We start from the raw sequence: 20082 nt of genomic DNA on the forward strand, positions 1-20082 counted from the left end.
TGCCATCCTGAAGTCCTTTCTCTGGTTCAGGAGTCCCTGAATCAAGTCCAAGTTTTATCAGGACCCTATATCCTTTCGTGTCCTTTCTTTTTTCATTAAAGTGGCGACTTTCAAAATTTGGTGGAAAAACTTCATGTCTTTGTCCAACATGACCTGTTGTGTTCCACTAGCATATTGATGGAAGCCTTGAGGTGCCAGCGGGATACTCACGGTGGTGGGTAGTATTAGGAACAGGATGTGGTTTCTGATGCGCTTGGAACAATAACTTTATCCCTGAAGGAAAAATTCATACTTTCCTGTGTGAATATTCATGGTGCCATTATTTTCCTTTAGTGGTATCTTACAGGAAGTTATTGCGTCTTGGCACACATGGTTCTGTTGTTGTTGGAGGTACCATGAAATTGGAGAGGCAATTTTATAAAATAGTGGGAATTTAAAGAGCAATTAACCTTCAAGAATCCCTGAACTCATGAATCTGGAAGAAGGTATTATGGTTTCCAAGTGGTCTGGACTATAGTTCTCAAACTGGATGTCAAAAATCAAAACACTAAATCAACAAAATATCAAGTCGGAGCCATTTTATTGACAAAAGAAACTTCACTTGTCCTTCACACAATAAGATTTTAGTCTTTGCTGATGACTGCTCTTCTGTTTTCCTTTAGTTCCTATGTGGACGTGACACCTCCTTATTCCAGAAAATGTTTAAGGTAGACAGTGGACATAAGTTTTCAAGGCTGTTACCCAGGAAAAGACAACTCAGAACTTCTAAAATATTCCGTGACACTGGATCCCGGGCCTAAGTCATATTCTTGCTGTTATGCCTCATGCTTTTATTTCTATAGCTTTCCTCAATGGTTTCCAGCTGTTCCCTGTCCCTTTGGCTGCTTCCCCGCCCTTTCCATTTCATGTGGTCACTAACCACGATCACTGGACTCAGTAAAGGCTTTGTTCCGAGGAAATGGGAAGGGCTCTGAAGTGGACATTGACACTAGACCAAAATGGAAATGAGCGGGCTGCTCTTCTTGCTTAACCCAAGAGAAGTAAAACCAGCAAAGCAAATGGTACTTCTAAAAGTTCATACTTATTCTGACCAATTATATCCATAATAATTGTGTTACTGAAATCCAACTCCGAGAACAAAATATGCATTTAAAAATATTTTAGACTAAGTCCCCCTGCCAAGAAATAGATATAATTTTCCATCAGTAAATCAATGTGCTTCACCAGGGTTCAGTCCTGAATTAAGGCACATGTAAGTTTTCACTGACTGTCTGCCCTGGAGTGTATTAGTTCAAGAAGGCAGACTTGAAGTCCATTCACTTGAACACATCTCCCTCCCATGCAAATGTTAAAATGAGAATTAGGTAATGATAATGAAATAAACACATAATGAGAAGAATGGGAAGGGGTTTCTTGAACAAACGAAATATTTTAACAAGTATCTGGAAGGCAGAAAGCAGGTGGAAGAGTGACGATTTTATCTCTGTATTTCTAAGTACTATTTATATGGTATCTGGAAGTCTTCCTTGATTCCTTCTTTGTCTCCCCACAATAACAAAGGACCCATGATTACTGGTTTTAGCTCCTCAACCTCAACCAGGAATTGTCCTCAAACACTTTCTGAACTTCCTCTTCTCCTTTATCATGTCATTGCCCCACCTTAGTTCAAACTTCCCTTGTCTCCAGTTTTGATCATTACAGTAGCTTCTTTCTAGTTTCCCTACCTCAGGTCTTGGTTTACACTAACCAGTGGTTGGCAAACTCATTAGTCAACAGAGCCAAATATCAACAGTACAACAATTGAAATTTCTTTTGAGAGCCAAATTTTTTAAACTTAAAGTATATAGGTACGTACATTTTTAATAACTTAATTAGGGTATTCCTAAGGCTTAGGAAGAGCCACACTCAAGGGGCCACAGAGCTGCATGTGGCTCGCGAGCCACAGTTTGCCGACCACAGCTAACCTTTCCAAATGCAAGTCTTACTAACTAAGCCACCCTCCTGGTTAAAACCATGTAATACCTTCCCATAGCTTTCAGAGAAGCACCTTGGCAGAGAATGTCAAGTCATCATAACCTTCACCTTCACTCCAGTGTCATTAGCACTAATCCATGACCACTCTCATCATCACTGTTCACACTACTTTCCCTTCCCTACATACTACTGCAGCCGCACATCTCAATGCTTGTGTTGATGCCACTTATTTTGATTAGAATGTCCTCTTTTGGACCACGCCTCCATCTCCATGACTTCTTTTCCTGCCAAATTTCAGTTTATCTTAAAAAATCCACTCAGTGGTTAGAGCATCAGCCTGCAGACCAAAAAGTTGTGGGTTCGATTCCAGTTGGGGCATATGCCTGGGTTGTGGGTTCCTTCTTGGGCATGTGTGGGAGGCAACAATTGATGTGTCTTTCTCACATCGATGTTTCTCTCTCTTTCTCTCCCTCGCTCTCTCCCACTAAATGGAAAAAGTATCCTAGGGTAAGGATTAACAACAACAAAAATCCTACTTAGCTGTCACCTTCTCTGTGAAATCTTACCTCCTTGTACATTCTTCTGTTATTGCAGATATCACATTTTATTGTGCTTATTTGTTTTAAATGGGTGATTCTCTGATTAGAATGAGCTCTTAGAGCAGGACTATATAATTTCAGCTCCCAGAACCTAGGTCTTTTTTTTTCCTTCAAATTTATAACAATTTTAAATATATTTTTTTAAAATATATATTTTTTCTGTTCTGTCCCTTTGCAGAGACTCTAGCTAAACCTATATTAGGCCAGTTGAAGCTACCCACCGCTCTCTGATTTGGTGTTTTATTTACTTTATTCCTTTTTATTGCTGTGTTTCATTTTGCATAGTTTCTATTACTATGTCTTGAAGTTTACTATTTCCCCCCCAAAATCTAATATTTAACTAACCCCATTCAGTATATTTTCATCTCAGACATGATGGTTAGCATCTCTAGAAGTTCAGTTTGCATCATTTAAGAAATAACTTCCATGTCTCCACAGAACTTTCTGAACACATGGAATGATGTTGTAACTGTTTTAATGTTATTATCTGCTAATTCAAATATCCTTGTCGGTAGTGTTTTGCTTTCAGTTGTTTTTCTCCTCATTTTGGATTGTATTGTTCTACTTTTTTGGGTGGTTGTTTATTTTTTAGTTGGATGTTGATCATTGTGGGTTTTTACTTTATTGAGTGCTAGGTATATTTCTTTGTTTTCTTTAAAAAATCTTTATTGAAGTGTAATTGATATACAGAAAACTGCACATATTTAATGTACACAGTTTGGTGAGTTTAGGCATATGCATACACCCATGATACCGTCGCTGCAATCAAGGTAATGAACATATCCCTTGCCTCCCAAAGTATGTTTTCTTTCAGTACTCTGACTATATCATGCCACTTTCTTCTGGCCTGCAAAAGTTCTGCTGAAAAATATGCTGCTGGGGGTCCCCCTCTCCATAACAAGTTGTTTTTATCTTGCTGCTTTTAAGATTCTCTCTTTATCTTTAAAACTTGACATTTGAATTAAATGTGCCTTGCTTTGGACCTCTGTATTTTTTACTTAACTTTGCTGTGAACCTAAAACTAGTCTAAAAAATAAAGTCCATTTAAAAAATAATCCAAGATCATCAACCAAAGAAAGTTTGAACCATTTTAGGGAATGATTGTTTTTATTTGATTTTATGATTTAAAAAATATCAATTCCCTATTCCATCCCTGTTACAACCACCCACTTACTTCTCTCTCCCAAACCTAATGCTAGAAAAAATATTTTCTTTCTTTTGTCTTTATTTACACACACAAAAAAAGAATATCATGTTTCATTTATGCTGAAATCTGATGAAAGGCATCAATCATTGATTTTACCTGTTTCTCATCTGATTCATTGGTATAGGCTTCATAGAGGGCATGATATAAATAATAGACACACTATAAGTCAGCGGTTCTCAACCTGTGGGTCGTGGACCCCTTTGGGGGTCGAACGACCCTTTCACAGGGGTCGCCTAAGACCATCGGAAAACACATATATGTAATTACATATTGTTTTTGTGATTAATCACTATGCTTTAATTATGTTCAATTTGTAACAGTGTAATTTGGGCTCACCACAACATGAGGAACTGTATTAAAGGGTCGCGGCATTAGGAAGGTTGAGAACCACTGCAAAGGTGTAGTTGAGTATTCTGTAAAGCATATCAATATGTAGTGTGAATCCTGATTGTGTAGTGCTGAGGTAGTTTAGCTGTAACCCAACCACCTTTGCATGCTGAATATTGTAAAGTGGGGTTGAGGGAGTGTTTTGGTTCAGCTTCAGCTCAGTAGTTTAGCTTAATTTCATGAATGAATGTGTCAGCTGAATACCTTTCTAGATATAAGATCAGAGTTCTTGCCTTGCCTCTGTTTTGTTTTCTGTTAACAACTAAAGACAGAGAAGTGGCTGTGAGTGAAAGAAGAAAATAAATACAGGTATACCTCATTTTACTGCATTTGTTTTTATTGAGCTTCACAGATATTACGGTTTTTACATATTGAAGGTAAGATCTTTCACCAGCAAAAAAATGACAACTCACGGAAGGCTCAGAGTGATGATGGCCAGCATTTTTTAGCAATAAACGACTTTTAAATTAAGGCACATACATTGTTTTTTAGACATAATGCTATTTCACACTTAATAGACTACAGTATAGTATAGACATAATTTATATGCACTGGGAAACCAAAAAATTTGTATGACTCACTTTATTGTTATATTTGCTTTAGTATGGTGGCCTGGAACTGAACCTGCAATATCTCCGAGTACCTGTGAAGAGAAGTAAATGTTTTAGCCTATAAACAAACCTAGAAATGGCTTTGTGCTGACAGCCAGCTCGCACGTGTACTTAAGAAGGAGCTATCTCAGTCTCCCTACTCAGGATTAATCTGGTTAGGCTGTTGGAAAACTAGCTGTGTATATGCAAGGTTAGGTGAGTGTCTGAGTTTGTAAGATTCTGAACTACTTTTGACCACTATTGAAATGACTACAGTTTGTGACATTATATGGTCTTATTTACTTTGTTGCTAAATTCTTACAAAAAAGTCCCTAAATTTTTTGAAAAACTGTAATTATCAGAATCTTTAACCAGAATAACACAGGAAGATAATTTACGTATTATGTTGTAGAATTGTTAACATTTCGTTTTGCTGGTCATTGTCTACTTCACAGGATACTGGATTACAGGGACATAAACAAAATTTTGTATTGATTGCCGAAACTGGTTTGGCTCAGTGGATGGAGCGTTGGCTTGCGGACTGAGGGGTCCCGGGTTCGATTCTGGTCAAGGGCATGTGCCTGGGTTGCGGGTGCATCCCCAGTGGGACATGTGCAGGAGGCAGCTGATCGATGTTTCTCTCTCATCGATGTTTCTAACTCTCTCTCTCCCTTCCTCTCTGTAAAAAATCAATAAAATATATTTTTTTAAGAAATTTTGTATTGGTTAATTTAATTCGTGTTCTAGATGATAGAGTTTAGCCCATTTTATGCTTGAATTTACATTACAAAGATAATTTCATGGAATATGATTTTCTAATGCATATTAATCTCTAAAATAATAAGCTCTTTTAGACCAAATTTTGAAAAGAGAAACAAAATTGACAAGCTGTTAGCTAGTCTCCCCATGGCAAAAAGAGAGGAACTCAAATAAATAAAATCAGAAATGAAGAGGAGATGTTACAACTTATATGACAGAAATACAGAAACATCATGAGAGATGTTATGAACAATTATATGCTAATGAAATGGACAACCTGGGAGAACTGGTAAGTTCCTAGAGACATACAACCTATCAAGAATGAGAGACTTTGGAAGGATAGTTGGTTGTTTTAGTGTGATCAAATCTTGGTTGTATCATTTCAGACTCAGAGGTTAGCCTTCAGATTTTAAAGCTCTTATCTCAAGGCCAATGTCAATTGATGTTTGCTAATTGCAAATAAATCGTAAACTTATTTTGGAGTACAGCATTTCCCAGTGACTGAAGTTGGGAAAGGCTTTGAATTCCAGGATAACCATTATGTGCCCTAAGTAATTGGGGACTATTAAATATTTCTCTGTAGGTTTGTGGAATAATGACAATATCTTTTTTTTTTTTTTTTCAAAATCAAGTATAGCCATCGGTTCCACAAACTTCTGGCTGTTTAGGCCATGGAGAGGAGCTATTATGTTCATAATAAAAACATTAAAGACATGAGCTTAAATTCAATCCTTTAAAAACTTTCAACCTGTACGAGGAGCTATTTTCTTAGGTTTTAATGAAGAAGAGTACATATAAATGAATTGCTTTTTAATCTTTGACATCTTTTACAGTTTTTTGTTGTGTCACTGTTTATGTTTTGGGTATTAATCAGAGAGTTAGTAATAACCTTACATTCCATTTCATGGCAGAATTAGAATAACTCCAGGAAGAGCTAAAATCTTTAGGAATGAACTTAATGGGTCTTAAAAAGTTCTAACTAATATTATTTCCCTCTTTCTATGGATTAGTTTTCTTTCATCTGAATCCTGAGCCTCTGCTGTCTTTCTATAATAATAAAAGCATAATATGCTAATTAGACTGGACAGCCAAATGACCTTTCAGACGTCATTCCGGACATCCTTCTGGATGAAGTCACAGCTGCGGGGGCCGAGGCAGAGGTGGTTAGGGGCAATCAGGCAGGCAGGTGAGCAGTTAGGGGTGATCAGGAAGGCATGCAGAGTGGTTAGGGGTGGTCAGGCAGGCTGGCACGCAGTTAGGGGCGATCAGACCTGCAGAGTGGTTAGGGGCGATCAGGCAGGCAGAGTGGTTAGGGGCAATCAGGCAGGCAGACAGAGTGGTTAGGGGAGATCAGGCAGGCAGGCGAGCAATTAGGGGCATCAGGCAGGTAGGCAGAGTGGTTAGGGGTGATCAGGCAGGCAGGCAGGTGAGCGGTTAGGAGCCAGCGGTCCCGGATTGCGAGAGGGTGCAGGCTGGGACCCTCCTCCCCGTGCACGAATTTCATGCACTGGGCCTCTAGTATTAATAATAAGTGCTAAGGATTCTCTTTCTAATATTTTGTCTTGGATGCTTGGGGGGTCGCAGAAATTAAAATAAGCTGGAGTTTATGCACTTATTTTGGAATGTACTTCTGCATATTAAGAAACCTTTAAACTTCTCTTTTCAAATCATCCTAAGGTGAGACTATATTAATAAACAATAACAAGGATGGAAAGGGATGAAGGAGGTGCTAGTTGGGATAAGCAATGACCAAAATAGAGAATGGGTTCTTGGGGAGTAAGGCATGTGATACTGTTGATAGAAGAATGGGACTACAATTGTGCTATAAAATGGTGCTTTCAGACTTCTTGGTAATTAAAAAATTGTATTGTATTTATTAGACTAGCCCATGCTCATTATAAACAGTAGGGAAAATGCAGATGAGATAAGGATGAAGAAAATACCATTTATAACTGTTATCCACAGGTAACCATTGCTATTATTGTCCTGCATTTTTTCTATTTATCATTTTTATAACCAACACATATGACTAACTTGCATCATATTGTACAGTCATTTTATACCTGACCTTTAAATTTTATTACATTGTGAGCCTTTATTTTAATGTCATTGAAATTTTTTTAAGAACCTATTTTTTAGTGACTGCATAATATTCTATCAGATTACTCATGGCCCTCCCATACTTTGTTGGGCCATTTCTTTTTTATTGTTATTTAGGCTGCTTCCATTTTTTTTTCTGTGATACATATGATGAATGCTTTATAGATAAATATTAGTCAGTTTGATAAAAGCTACAAAGTCAATTTCCATGTCAAAATTCATGGATTTAAATATGGCCTTTGATATATTTTTTAGAATGATTTCAAGAAAATGTTGTTCTGAAGTGTGGATCTGAAAGCCCTCCCACTTTGTTTTCACCAACAAGGAAAGGGCATCTCATCTTACTCTTGTCAGAGCTTTTGAAAAATCTATAATTATTTTATTACATTTATTTGAATGTCTTTGAGAATATTTTTGTTGGTAATCATTAGTTATGTGATTTTGAAAATATTTTTGAAGATAACTATTAATCAAGTATGATATGTGGTTTGTTTTACCTAACAAATATTTTTTTAAAAATATATTTTTATTGATTTCAGAGAAGAAAAGAGAGGGAAAGAGAGATAGAAACATCAATGATGAAAATTATTGATCGGCTGCCTCCTGCACTCCCCCCACTGGGGAACAAGCCTGCAACTTGGGCATGTGCCCTCACTGGGAATCAATCCGTGACCTCCTGGTTCATAGCTTAGTGTTCAACCACTGAGCCACACAGGCCTGGCAAACTAACAAATATTTTTAATGCAGAAATAGGAGATCTTAAAGAGTTTCAAGTAAGACTGTGGTTTATTTCTGGATCCAGTAACAAGTTCTAGGTAGCAGTCCTGATTTTGCAAGTAAAACTAGCTTTATAATATTAAGGAAGTTACGTGGCTTCTTTAGGCTTTCCTTTTTCATCTGCAATATGAGGAACGTGACTAGAATATCCAAAGATGTATTATATCTCTATAGTTCTATGACTGCAAGATTTTCAGGCAGTGACTTCAAAGTAATGCTGTTCAAATTTCTAACAGATAGTGAATTGTCATGTTGCTTATTTTGGCAAAAATCTTTAAGTGAGTCTTGCGGGGGGAGAGGAGGAAGATCCATACTTGACAGGGGACCAGGTTTCCTGAAATGGCCCTGCCTGCCAGTAGAACAGGTCACAGTTAGATGCAGTGTTGTGGGCTGGTTTGGTTGCTGACTGTGCCAAAGCTACTCACTGCTTCCAGGGATGGCTGGGTCCCTGGAATAAAGTAGATTGACTGTGACCAGGATGTGCCAGAATAGAGAACAGAGAAAACTGGGTTTCTGTAAATTTATGTAAAATGCATAAACAGCATTGTGTCTCATGGGTATGTTTTAGAATAAAGCAATGACCAAAAGTCAAGAAAACAGACAATGGATATAGAGTCTGTTTTAAGATAACAATAAGAAACCAAATGTGGAAATAAAAAGCTTTAAGAAAAGCATGGAGTAAAAAGGGTATCATTGGGTCTTGATTCCTAAGTTGGTGAAAAAAATCATATAGTTTTAAAAAGACTATTACGTGCATTAAACATTAATACCATATTATTGAAGATAAGTAATTTCATCTCTTTGAAAAAAAAATCCAGCAATAAAGATTGAGATAAGCTTTGGGCTTAAGATTTAAACTGGACATTGTCTCATAAAATGTCAGACTAAGAGCCATGTTTTAGAGAAACGATTAATAAGAGTTTAGGAAATTTTCTAGTAGTTGCTACGAAGCCAGAAATCTGTCCCTTATTTTTTCTGAAGTCCTGAGTAATATTAGATATGCTTTATTCACCTTTTAGGCTGACTCACATAAGAAAGTTTATTTTAGGAAAATAATTAATTTTTTTTATTTACCATTTCCACACATTTATATGAAATGTAGGTTGTAGCTCAACCAATGGACTGAGGCTTAGAAAAAACAATATGTGTATTTAGAGAGCTTGTTCAGCGTAACAAAACTATAACTCATCAGGATTATCTAAAATCATATAAATTAACAAGAGAGCTTCAAATTGGAAATAGGGGAACAGACATGAGGTGGAAAGGTATGAAAAGAGAATTTATAATCACTGAGGACTGAGAAGATGGACAAAAAGCTATCTTTAAGTAATTTGGCAGTGGCCAAGAACCACCCAGGAAGAAAAACCAGTAGGCACAGTAAAATGGTGGAAAAACCAAGGAGAAGGGGAGCTGTGAGCACAAAGCAAATAGGGGAGTGGATACGGGATGATTAAGCTGGTACCTGTTGACTGGGTGTGCTTGTTTGACATCAGAGATCGAGAAGTCCATGCAGAAAACACGTTGCATGTGGTGGGGAGTAGTGATGTTTATTCATATTAAGTAAAAATATCACATGACATCCATAAAAATCTGAACATATAAGCCAATATAAACAAAAGTATACTCTATGGGTTAATGTAAAAGTTAGAATGACAATAAAATGTTAAGACAAAAAGGGCATAGTTAAACGTCAATATGGACCCCATATGACTCCAGTGCTTATACAGAAAAAAAAGTGCTTTTATATGGGTAACTTTGTCTCTACAATGTGACAGGAAGAGAGTTAACATTTTGATTCTAGACCATAGGTCAGTGGAGTAGTTAACAGGACGCTCAAAACGGAAAAAAGCTAGGTTTCTTCAAGCAGTCATTGTTTCTGGTTTATTGACTAGAGAGACTTTTTTTTTTTCCAGACCACTGAAAATCTCTGTTATTTATTCAGAGGCATCTGTGAAATCACTTTTCTCTTGAAAGACTTTCCAGAATAGTACGTAGAAGAGAGTTCTTCTAAATGGAGTACAGAATTTCCTATTCAACATGTGCTTTCATGTCAATTTTAAAAAATGAGAAATCAATAGAATGTGTGCTTATTAAGTGTTAAAAAAAGAAACTTTTATCTCCTGCTGATTTTCAATGATGAATATCAGAGCCTTAGATGAAGTGGTAGATCTGCGGCTTGGAACTGGTTATCTGTAACATGCAAATAGTCTTAGCTTTGTTAACTTAAGAATTCCACCTGGAAGCAAGTTATAGAGCTGCCAGAATTTGTCTGGTATTATAATTTCATAATGCCTTCATAACGTCAACATTTTTTTGGGTGTGTGTTGAATGTTAAATGTAACTCATACTAAGTATTGCAGATGTAGCCTGGCCGGTGTTGCTCAGGGTTAAGCATTGACCTATGAACCAGGAGGTCATGGTTCCATTCCCAGTCAGGGCACATGCCAAAGTTGTAGGTTTGACCCCCCAGTAGGGGGTGTGCAGGAGGCTGCCAATGAATGATTTTCATCATTGATGTTTCTATCTCTCCCTCCTTCTCCCTCCCTCTCTGAAATCAATTAAATATATTTAAAAAATAATAATATTGCATATGTAAATTGTATTCAATTTTGGTTGAAGCCCTACAAATTTATGAATGAGATAGAAGACTATCCTGGTTTAGATCTCTCTGGCTTCCTGGGAGCATTTGGAGAGCAATTCAAAAGCAGGTCCTTGTTTTCAGGATGACAACATGCACGCAAACACTATTTAAGTCTCCTCTGTTAAGAAGTCCAAATATCTTAAATCAAGTAGACTAAAAAAAAAAAAAAGCTTCTATTTTAGATCCAATAATTTGGACAAATTGGCTGAGTCTTGTTTTCCAGGGAAATGATAGATTTATCTATGATCCAAAAGGAAATCTGTTCCTTTCATTTTTTCAATGTGTAGTACAAATGTGTTCAGAGTATGCATTCTGCATTTATTTTTGGGAATACTTATTACTATGCCAATGGCCATGCTTTATATCAAAGATGGGTGTGTCAACAGCAGATGCTTAAATTAAATTTTTACTCTACGGCAAGTAAAATCATTTGTGAGTGTCAAAATAAATACAACAGTTTGATATTTCCCAACTAGAATCTAACCTGAAAACCTTTAACACAAGACAAAAGAAACTTAACACGATTTCTGGCAAGTATTATAGGAAGGAATTGCCTAACACACATAAAGGATGGGCTTACTCAGTGAGTCTAAGTAGGATGGATACATGTGATCTGAAGGACACTTGGTGAGTGACAATCTGAAATTGGGGGGGGGGGGGAGATATGTGAAAGGATAAGAGTAGGACAATAAAGATAGATTTACAAAATATTGGAATCATTTTTATGGAATGGTCACTGTTCTTGTTGTACCCAACATATATGTTTCCTTTTACTAGTGGGTACTATATGCAAGGATTATTAAGCTAGAAAAATAAGTTGTTTCTGTATTATTATCAGTACAGTTAGCTCGCCATTGTTCATCTGTGCATTACCCACTTAGGTATTGCTTGTGACTATATTTCACTTCTAGATGTAATTGGTCCCAGTGCGTAAGATGCCCCCCAGTCACACTCATCTGCTCAGAATATGCTGTATACTATATTAGATCCATTATTTCATACCAGTATTTATCCTTGTGTTTCCTTCCAGACTATGCAAATTGAAGACTATGCAGCGTGAATGTTTTCTTTACTGGGATCAGCAATACTTATATTTAGAACTGTCGGAAAATTGACCTCTTCAGCAATTTTTTTTTTTTACTTTAATTCATTTATGGTGGCCATTATCCGAGTAGGTTTGGGTTCATTTATTAAAAGAAAACTCTATGGACACCTAACTGAACTTTGTTTCTATCCTGGCATTCGCAGGAGGAAATTGGAGCATTACAGAGTTAGGATAGAAAGAGAGTGTGCAGGTGGTAAGACCCAAGGCTTAATTCTAGTTCTGCAGCAATGAAGTCTCATTTCTTTTTGATCATGGGTCATTGCCAATGCTTTTATAAGAAAACCATAATGAAACTGTGTGAGATAATAAATGTTTGTGGTTTAACTTGCAACATTTTGGGGGTAATTTGTTGAACAGCAATGGATAACTAATACAATATTTTTGCTCATAGAAATTTTAAATTTTGGTGTGATGAAAGAAATCATAAATTTATTTTATGAACTTTCATCAGATAAATTTTGACAAATTTTTAATTTGATTAATATTTATTGCTGTATTTTCTTTGAAAGTTTTGTTTCTCATGGATTTTTTTGTCATGTTGCACTTTGAAATTGATTATGGTATAACAAGGTTTTATATTTTTTCAGATAATGTTGTTAAGTTGTCAACAACAATGTTGACTTTTAAAAAATTTGAATGCTTCTTGATAGAGTCTCTTGGGGTTTCGATGTAAACAAAGGTAATGAGCACATAATGACTATTTCAGATCCCTTTGATATATTTTAAAAAATCAGCTCTACTGAGATATGATTTATATTATGAACTTAAATTTTAAAGTTTTGATGAATTTTAACATATAAGTACAGTATCTGATCATTACTCTCATCATGATATAGGACATTCACATAACCCCCCAAAAGTCTTTATTCCCTTTTTGCAAGTAATTGCCTCTCCCTGCCCTTGGCTCCTGGAACCACTGATCTAGCTTTTAACAGTATAGATTTAACTTTTCTAAAATTCCATATAAGTGAATATACAATATATGGTCTTTTCTGTCTGACTTATGTCACTTAGCATAGTGTTTTCATATTTCCCTGTTACTGAGGTTATCAGTACATGGTTTCTTTTTATTGCTGATTAATATTCTATTTTATGGGCATACTGCAATCTTCTTATCCACAGAAGATTGACATTTGAATTATTTCCAGTTGGTGGTGGTTATGAGTAAATCATCTATAATAATTCAAATTCAAGTCTTTATGTGGACATATATTTTCCTCTCTCTTGAGTAAATACCTAGGAGTAGAATTTCTGGGTCAAGTGGTAAGTGTGTGTTTAACTTTATAAGATACTGCCAAACAGTTTTCCAAAATGGTTGTATATTTTGCATCTCTACCAGCACTTGGAGTTCCAGGTGTTCCACATCCTTGCCAAAATTTGGTTTTGTCAGTTGTTTGAATTTTATCCACTCTTAATGGGTGTATCATAGTATCTCATTGTGGTTTTATTTGCATTTCCCTAATGACTCATGATGAGTGTCTTTTCATGGTTTATTTGCCACGTGTATATTTTCTTTGGTACGTTGCCTATTTAAATCTATTACTCATTAAAAAATTGTGTTGTTTGTATTCATAAAATTGAGTTGAAAGAGGCATTTATACTTTATATTTACAAGTCTTGTTAAATGTGTACTTTGCAGATAGTTTCTCCCAGCTGTGGCTTACTGTTTCGTTTTTTAAAGCAGTGTCTTAATAGTGGCTATAAAGAGCAAGACAGTTAATGCTGGTATAGCCCAATTTATCAATCTCAACATAATTTGTGCTTTTTGTGTCTTATATAAGAAATCTTTGACTAACCCAAAGTTATTGAGATTTATCCTATTTCTTCTGGAAGTTTCATAATTTTAGTTACACTTAAGTTATTTTCATTTCAAGTTAATTTTTGAAAATGGTGGGTACTATTGTTCAAAGTGTGTATTTTTTATTGTTATTTGTTTGGATTTTTTTTGCATATAGATACTTGTGCCAGTGCCATTTGTTGAAAAGACTCATTTTTCCTTTGAATTGCCTTGGCATTTGTCAAAAATTAATTAACCATTGAAGTGTGGGTCTATTTCAGGACCCCCTATTCTGCTCCATTGATATGAGACAAAATATATGTTTTTAAACTGTCAAAATATAAAAATAAAATTACGGAGGTCCCTTTAAGTCTCTACTTCCATACTTATAAAAATATTTTTCTTTTTAATCTTTCTGGAAATCATACTTGTCTACAGTGTGATGTGAGAATCTTAAAATTTTTACTCATATGCAATTTCTATTTCAATTTATTGATTTCTTTTAACTCTGATTTCAGATGTCACCCTAACCAAACATTTAAATTTATATCTGTATCTATCACATGTCATAGCACACACACTGAATAGGTGTATTTCTGTTTCTAGGCTATCAGTTTTGTTCTGTTGCTCTCATTTTCTCTTTCTGCTCCAATATCATCCTGTTTTTATGTACATCACTGTAGATCTGATTTATGGTAGAGAAAATCTTTTTAAAATATTCCCCTTTTCAAAAAAATGTTTGGCTATCACTTCACATTTACTCTTCCAACTAATCTTTCTACATCTTGAAAAAATATATTGCTCCATAATTTTTTTCCTCAGTAGAGAATTGCTAACACTTTCCTTTTGATTGAAATTTTCAGCTTATGCACATTGAGAGAAAGTGACTCCACAGGCTATAAAGGAATCAGGCAGAAGAGGTTTGGGCATGCCTTCACAGTGTAAATAGATCCCTCTACAGATGTGGTTCCGAAATAATGCATTTAAAATATAATACACTGTAACTCGGTGTCCTACGGCCCCGAGGCATCCAAGGAACTGTAACTTAAGAGTGCTTTTCAATGCAAAGGGCAGAAGGGTTTAATAAAGACCAGGACGCTAGAACAGCGTGATTTCCTACATGTCCTACCACATGACTCATAAATATCATGTAAAGTATTTAAACTAGAAGATATTTCATATCCAACCAGCATTTCCTGATCAACTTTTGAATTTGGGGCTTTAAATGTCAGTAGCTGCAAATTGATCTTCATTAGTTATTTTTCATCATTTTTCAAAGATAGGCCTGAAAATCAATAGGAATTCTGAGTGGTTCACTGAGTCTTAAATGCTGTGCCATCTCTAATAACAGTGGTTTTTCTGACCTGAAATTCCAAGGTGTACATCCTTTGTCTGTATGGATGCCCAACATCCTACACTGAGCACCAGGACGCACCTGCTGAGGCTGTCGACCTTTAGAGAAGGGGTCAACTGTGCTGCACTCACTCAAAGGCAGGAGGAAGGCAGGAAGCGAAGTAAATGAGTTAGACAGAGCCTTGTAGGCAAGACTTGCTCATTAACTGAGAGTGGAAGCCATGGGAGGGTTCTGAGCAGAGGGGTCACGTGATCCACCTGGCATGACCAAAGGATCCCGCTGGCGGCTTTGTGGAGAAAGTCTTCAAGGGGACTCAAGAGTTGAAGTAGGTAAACTAGTAGCAGGCTATTTTAATAGGTTAGGAGAAGAGATGCCATCTTGGTCCAGAGCAGTAGCTGTGGAGGTGGTAAAAGTGTTCAGATTTTGTATATATTTCAAAGGCAGAGCTAAAAAGTTTTTTTTTTTTTAAATATGGGTTTAAGAGAAAGAAGAGTATCAGGAATATAAGGGGGTGCTATACCCCATTTTGGGGGAGGTATTAACTAATTCAAATAATCAACTTGCCATTTATTGGGATGAGGAAAACATTTATACTAGTGTATGGTATTTGTGGTGTTGGTTAAGGAAAGTAAAAGTTTGGTTTTGGATACGCACATTATAATGTAGATGCTTATTAGATATCACAGGAGATATTGAAGAGAAAATGGGATGAGTCTGGAGTTCAGGGGAGAGGTCTGGACTGGAGGTCATTCACATAGAGACAGCTTTTAAAGCTAAGGAGCTAGATGAGATCACCTAAGGAATCAGAAGTCTAAGTACTGTGTGTGTGTACCTTTATCAAGTAAACAATTGTACAAAACCACATACTATGTGATAAAATCAAACAAAAATGGTCCATATTGGGTCTGTATAAAAATTGATTAATATTCCTACTATCATCTGTATTCAAGACATCATCTTGTAAAATTTAGCCATATGAAGCAATTTTAGAATTACAGAATTTAGATTGGGAGTGACTTTGGAGATCATGGTTTTATAGGTAAGGAAATTAAAGCCCAGGCAGATCTTTTTTTCTCAAAGTCACATTGTAGAACTCTTTGCACGGTAGTATTTCTCCTTTAGGCTTTTAATCTTTATTGGGGATTTTGGCATTTGAGGATATATGTGATTTGGATGCTGCAGAGTTAAGAATAGTTTGAAAGCAAAATATAAATATGTTAAATTCTTTCAACTCCATTTTATATGGAGCCAGTCTTTAAGAGTTAGTCATCTGGAATTCGTTCTAGATTCAATCCATTACCAGCTTCTGCAACTGGGTTACTATCCAATCTCCTCATTTATTGGCCTTTATTACCTCCCAGATATGTCAGCAATTAGATTACTTTTCCATTAAAAAGGAAACTGCATACCTATGATAGTAAATGCATTTTGTTCACTGTATTAGGAAGAGAACCTAAGATATGTATAATGGATATCAGTATCTAGTTGTATTTTACAATGCAACATTACTTCAGAAAAAGTAATGGATCCAGGATGGATCTTTGGGAAACAAATGTACTAAGGAAAATTAAGTATGAAATTGATGGTTGCAAACTCTTCAACTAGGTTACTAAAGAAAATAAACATATCTTCTTACTGCTTATTCTACTATTCTGTAAGTGGGAGAAGACATATTTCTTCCAGCTTCCCCTTTGTTCATTCATTTCTCTGGGAAAGCCCACTCTTCATGGTCCCTCCATTGGCTGTGGTTATTATGGTGCTTGTTAGATGCAAGCATTTTCTTTCTCTCCACGTGGCAAACAAATGTTTCCAAGAGCATGATTAGGGGGTACCATGATGGAAAGCATACCGGAAGACGTGCATTTGGGTGTGATCCTTCATCCCCTTTCTCTGTGTCTGTTCCACAAATTAAACGAGGTGGAATCCCTAGGGTAAAAGTGTGCTCAGTTGAACCCATGAAATAAAGTTTCATATTATTAATTTACGTGCTATCATACATTCTTGGAAACTCTGTAAGTGTGAGATTATTATTCAGTGGTCGGGCCAGAAGACCCAGGCAAATCATCCCTCTGGTGAGTCCCTGAGGAGTGGGGAAGCCACATTGAGCAGCCAGAGTTGGCAGAATCCTAGGATTGGTTCCTATTTAACAGACACTAAACAGAAGGGTATTAGCATGGATTGTAGCGAAACATGTCACCCCTCAAAAAATATTCTTAAATCTAATAGATTTACTGACTACAATTTAAAAAATACATATTTTAATGATTTTTTTTTACAGAGAGGAAGGGAGAGGGATAGAGAGGTAGAAACATCAATGAGAGAGAAACATTGATCAGCTGCCTCCTGCACACCCCCTACTGGGGATGTGCCCACAACCAAGGTATATGCCCTTGCCCGGAATCAAACCTGGGACCCTTCAGTCCACAGGCTGACATTCTATCCACTGAGCCAAACCTGTTAGGGCTGACCACATTTTTTTTTTTTACACTAATGTTGACTTTCTTGACTTCTGAGTGAAATATAAAAAATCCTGATGTTAAGAAGTTAGAACAACATTTGGAGAGAAGTGTTAGGGGCAGGAGAGCAGAGAGAACAAAATGTTTGGTAACATTCATGGCAACATTTATAAGCACATTTAAATAAAATAAATAAAAATAAATAGAAGCATATCCTACTACTCTTACACAGACACATAATTTCAAACCACCTCTACTTGAGGAAAAGCATTGCTGAAGTTGGAGTTGATAGAGGGTGATTGTGCCAAAAATGTGCTTCCTAGCTCCAGTGGTTTTGAGTTATAAGTACCCAAAAAAGAATTTTGAGTATTTTCTTGAGTGAGAGAATTACCTTTACCCTTTTTGCATTCTTATTACTTGAAAATGACGATTATAGGGCCTAAGCTATACTGTTTTGTGGTACCATGAGGATATGAGCAGTGTGCCTTGAAAAGAGTAAGTTATTATTTCATATATGGTTCCCTACTGCCAGGGTTCTTGTTCCAGCATCAAGAAGGGTTCAGGAAATCTGGAGAAGGCTGTGTGTAGATTAAATAGGAGTCCAGAGACGAAGCATAATTTTGAAAGGTATTAGGGGTCAGAGGAGCCTAGTTTAAAGAAAACTAAGATCTAAGATCTCCTTGTCTCAGGACCCCATGCTTTTTATTAACACAAATTGTCCTGAGGTGAGGCATAGATATACACTTCAAAGGGTCAGGGTTTCTCTATACAGAGGCATTGTCAGATTTGGGGGAATTAGCCTACAACTGTTCAGGTGTTTGGCCCGTAGGAGGCAATAACGTGTACATTAAGATGCCCTGAGCTGTCTGGCAGCCAACAATCAATTTAATATATCCTATTCAGGTTTGGGGACATGCCATCAGCCATTCCCAGATTCAGCCCTACTGTCATGCTGGAATTGGTTTCCGGCACCCTACCTCAAAATATCAAGGACATTGCTCTGTAGCATGTAGGCTTTGAGTTTGAAAACTTCAAGGAGCTTTTTGAGTTCACTGTCTTCATGTCTTGATGGAATTCAATGGGCTGTCCCTTGAAGGTGCTGAGTGGGCAGTCCAGGCTCTTGGAACTTCAATATATTGTTTCATCTATAATGAAGCTTTTCTCTTTTTGTGGAAATGACCACTTTTCAGCTCTTTTTCCAATGTAACCGCTATGTAATACACATGATACATCAAGGATGGTGCAGCATAGCAAGTTGCTAAAAGTTCTAGTATGGCCCACCTGGTGTGGCTCAGTGGTTGGTCAGGCCATGGACCTTGACTCCTGGTCTGGGCACATGCCCAGGTTTCAGGCTCGATCCCCAGAAAGCAGCCGATCGATTGATATTTCTGTCTCCCCCTCTTTCTTCCTCTCTCTCTAAAAAATTAAAAAAATGAATAAAAACATTTTTTAAAAAAGTTCTAGTATGTTAAGAAGAGCTTAAGGGTATTCGTACAGTATTTCCTCAGGAGATGCAAAAATCTTTAATTTGTATGAGCTAGAACTGTTTTTTTTCTCTGAAAGAAATCAGCATGTAGGAAAGGATATTCCTTATATGGGGAATCAAAACTATCCAAATTATCTAAACTGTAACAGGATATATTGCTATCTAGGAAGGACTTTTTTTATTGTTGGTGTTATTGGCTAGCAGACCCTATTTTCAGATAGAAACACCTGGGGCAAAAATAAGAAGCAGCTCATTTGTTTTGTTAACAATTTGAACCAATCTATTTCTTTTAATGGTAAAAAACCAAAATTTTGTTTTCTCAAAAATTTCTTTTGTCATGCCACGTATATTGAGGATTTTTAGGATGATTACCACAAGGGAAAATGATTTAAAAATTTATCTTAGTAACTGTGAGGCCCAAATGAGAGAAGAAAAAAAAAAATCAACTTTTGCATTTTTGTCTCGGTGGGAAGTGGGGAGTTCTATTCGTAAGCATATCGACAAATGTATTCTGTTAAAGAATACAGCTGTGGGGATGTTGTGCCTATGTCTTGTGCAGCATTGAGTCTGAAAAGATTGAATCTGAAAGTTATGGGGACTAGGTCAAACCAAATTTCAATGTAAGATCGTTAAAGTTCTGCTCATAAATTTAACCAGGAATGTAGGAGGTGGGAGTCAAGTTAGATTTCTTGGCTCACAGCTTTTTATTTCAATTATGTGTTGCATAATGTAACATTGCATATCTATAAAATTAGGGAGATTAGAAAATCTTTGAAGATTTAGATTTAAGATGCTCTAATTCCATGACTCTTTAACCTTTGAATGAATTAGAGAAATAAAATAACTGGGAAACAGATTGCACTATTATCA

Source organism: Myotis daubentonii, chromosome 5, assembly GCF_963259705.1.
Source record: "Myotis daubentonii chromosome 5, mMyoDau2.1, whole genome shotgun sequence".
Taxonomy (NCBI): Eukaryota; Metazoa; Chordata; class Mammalia; order Chiroptera; family Vespertilionidae; genus Myotis; species Myotis daubentonii.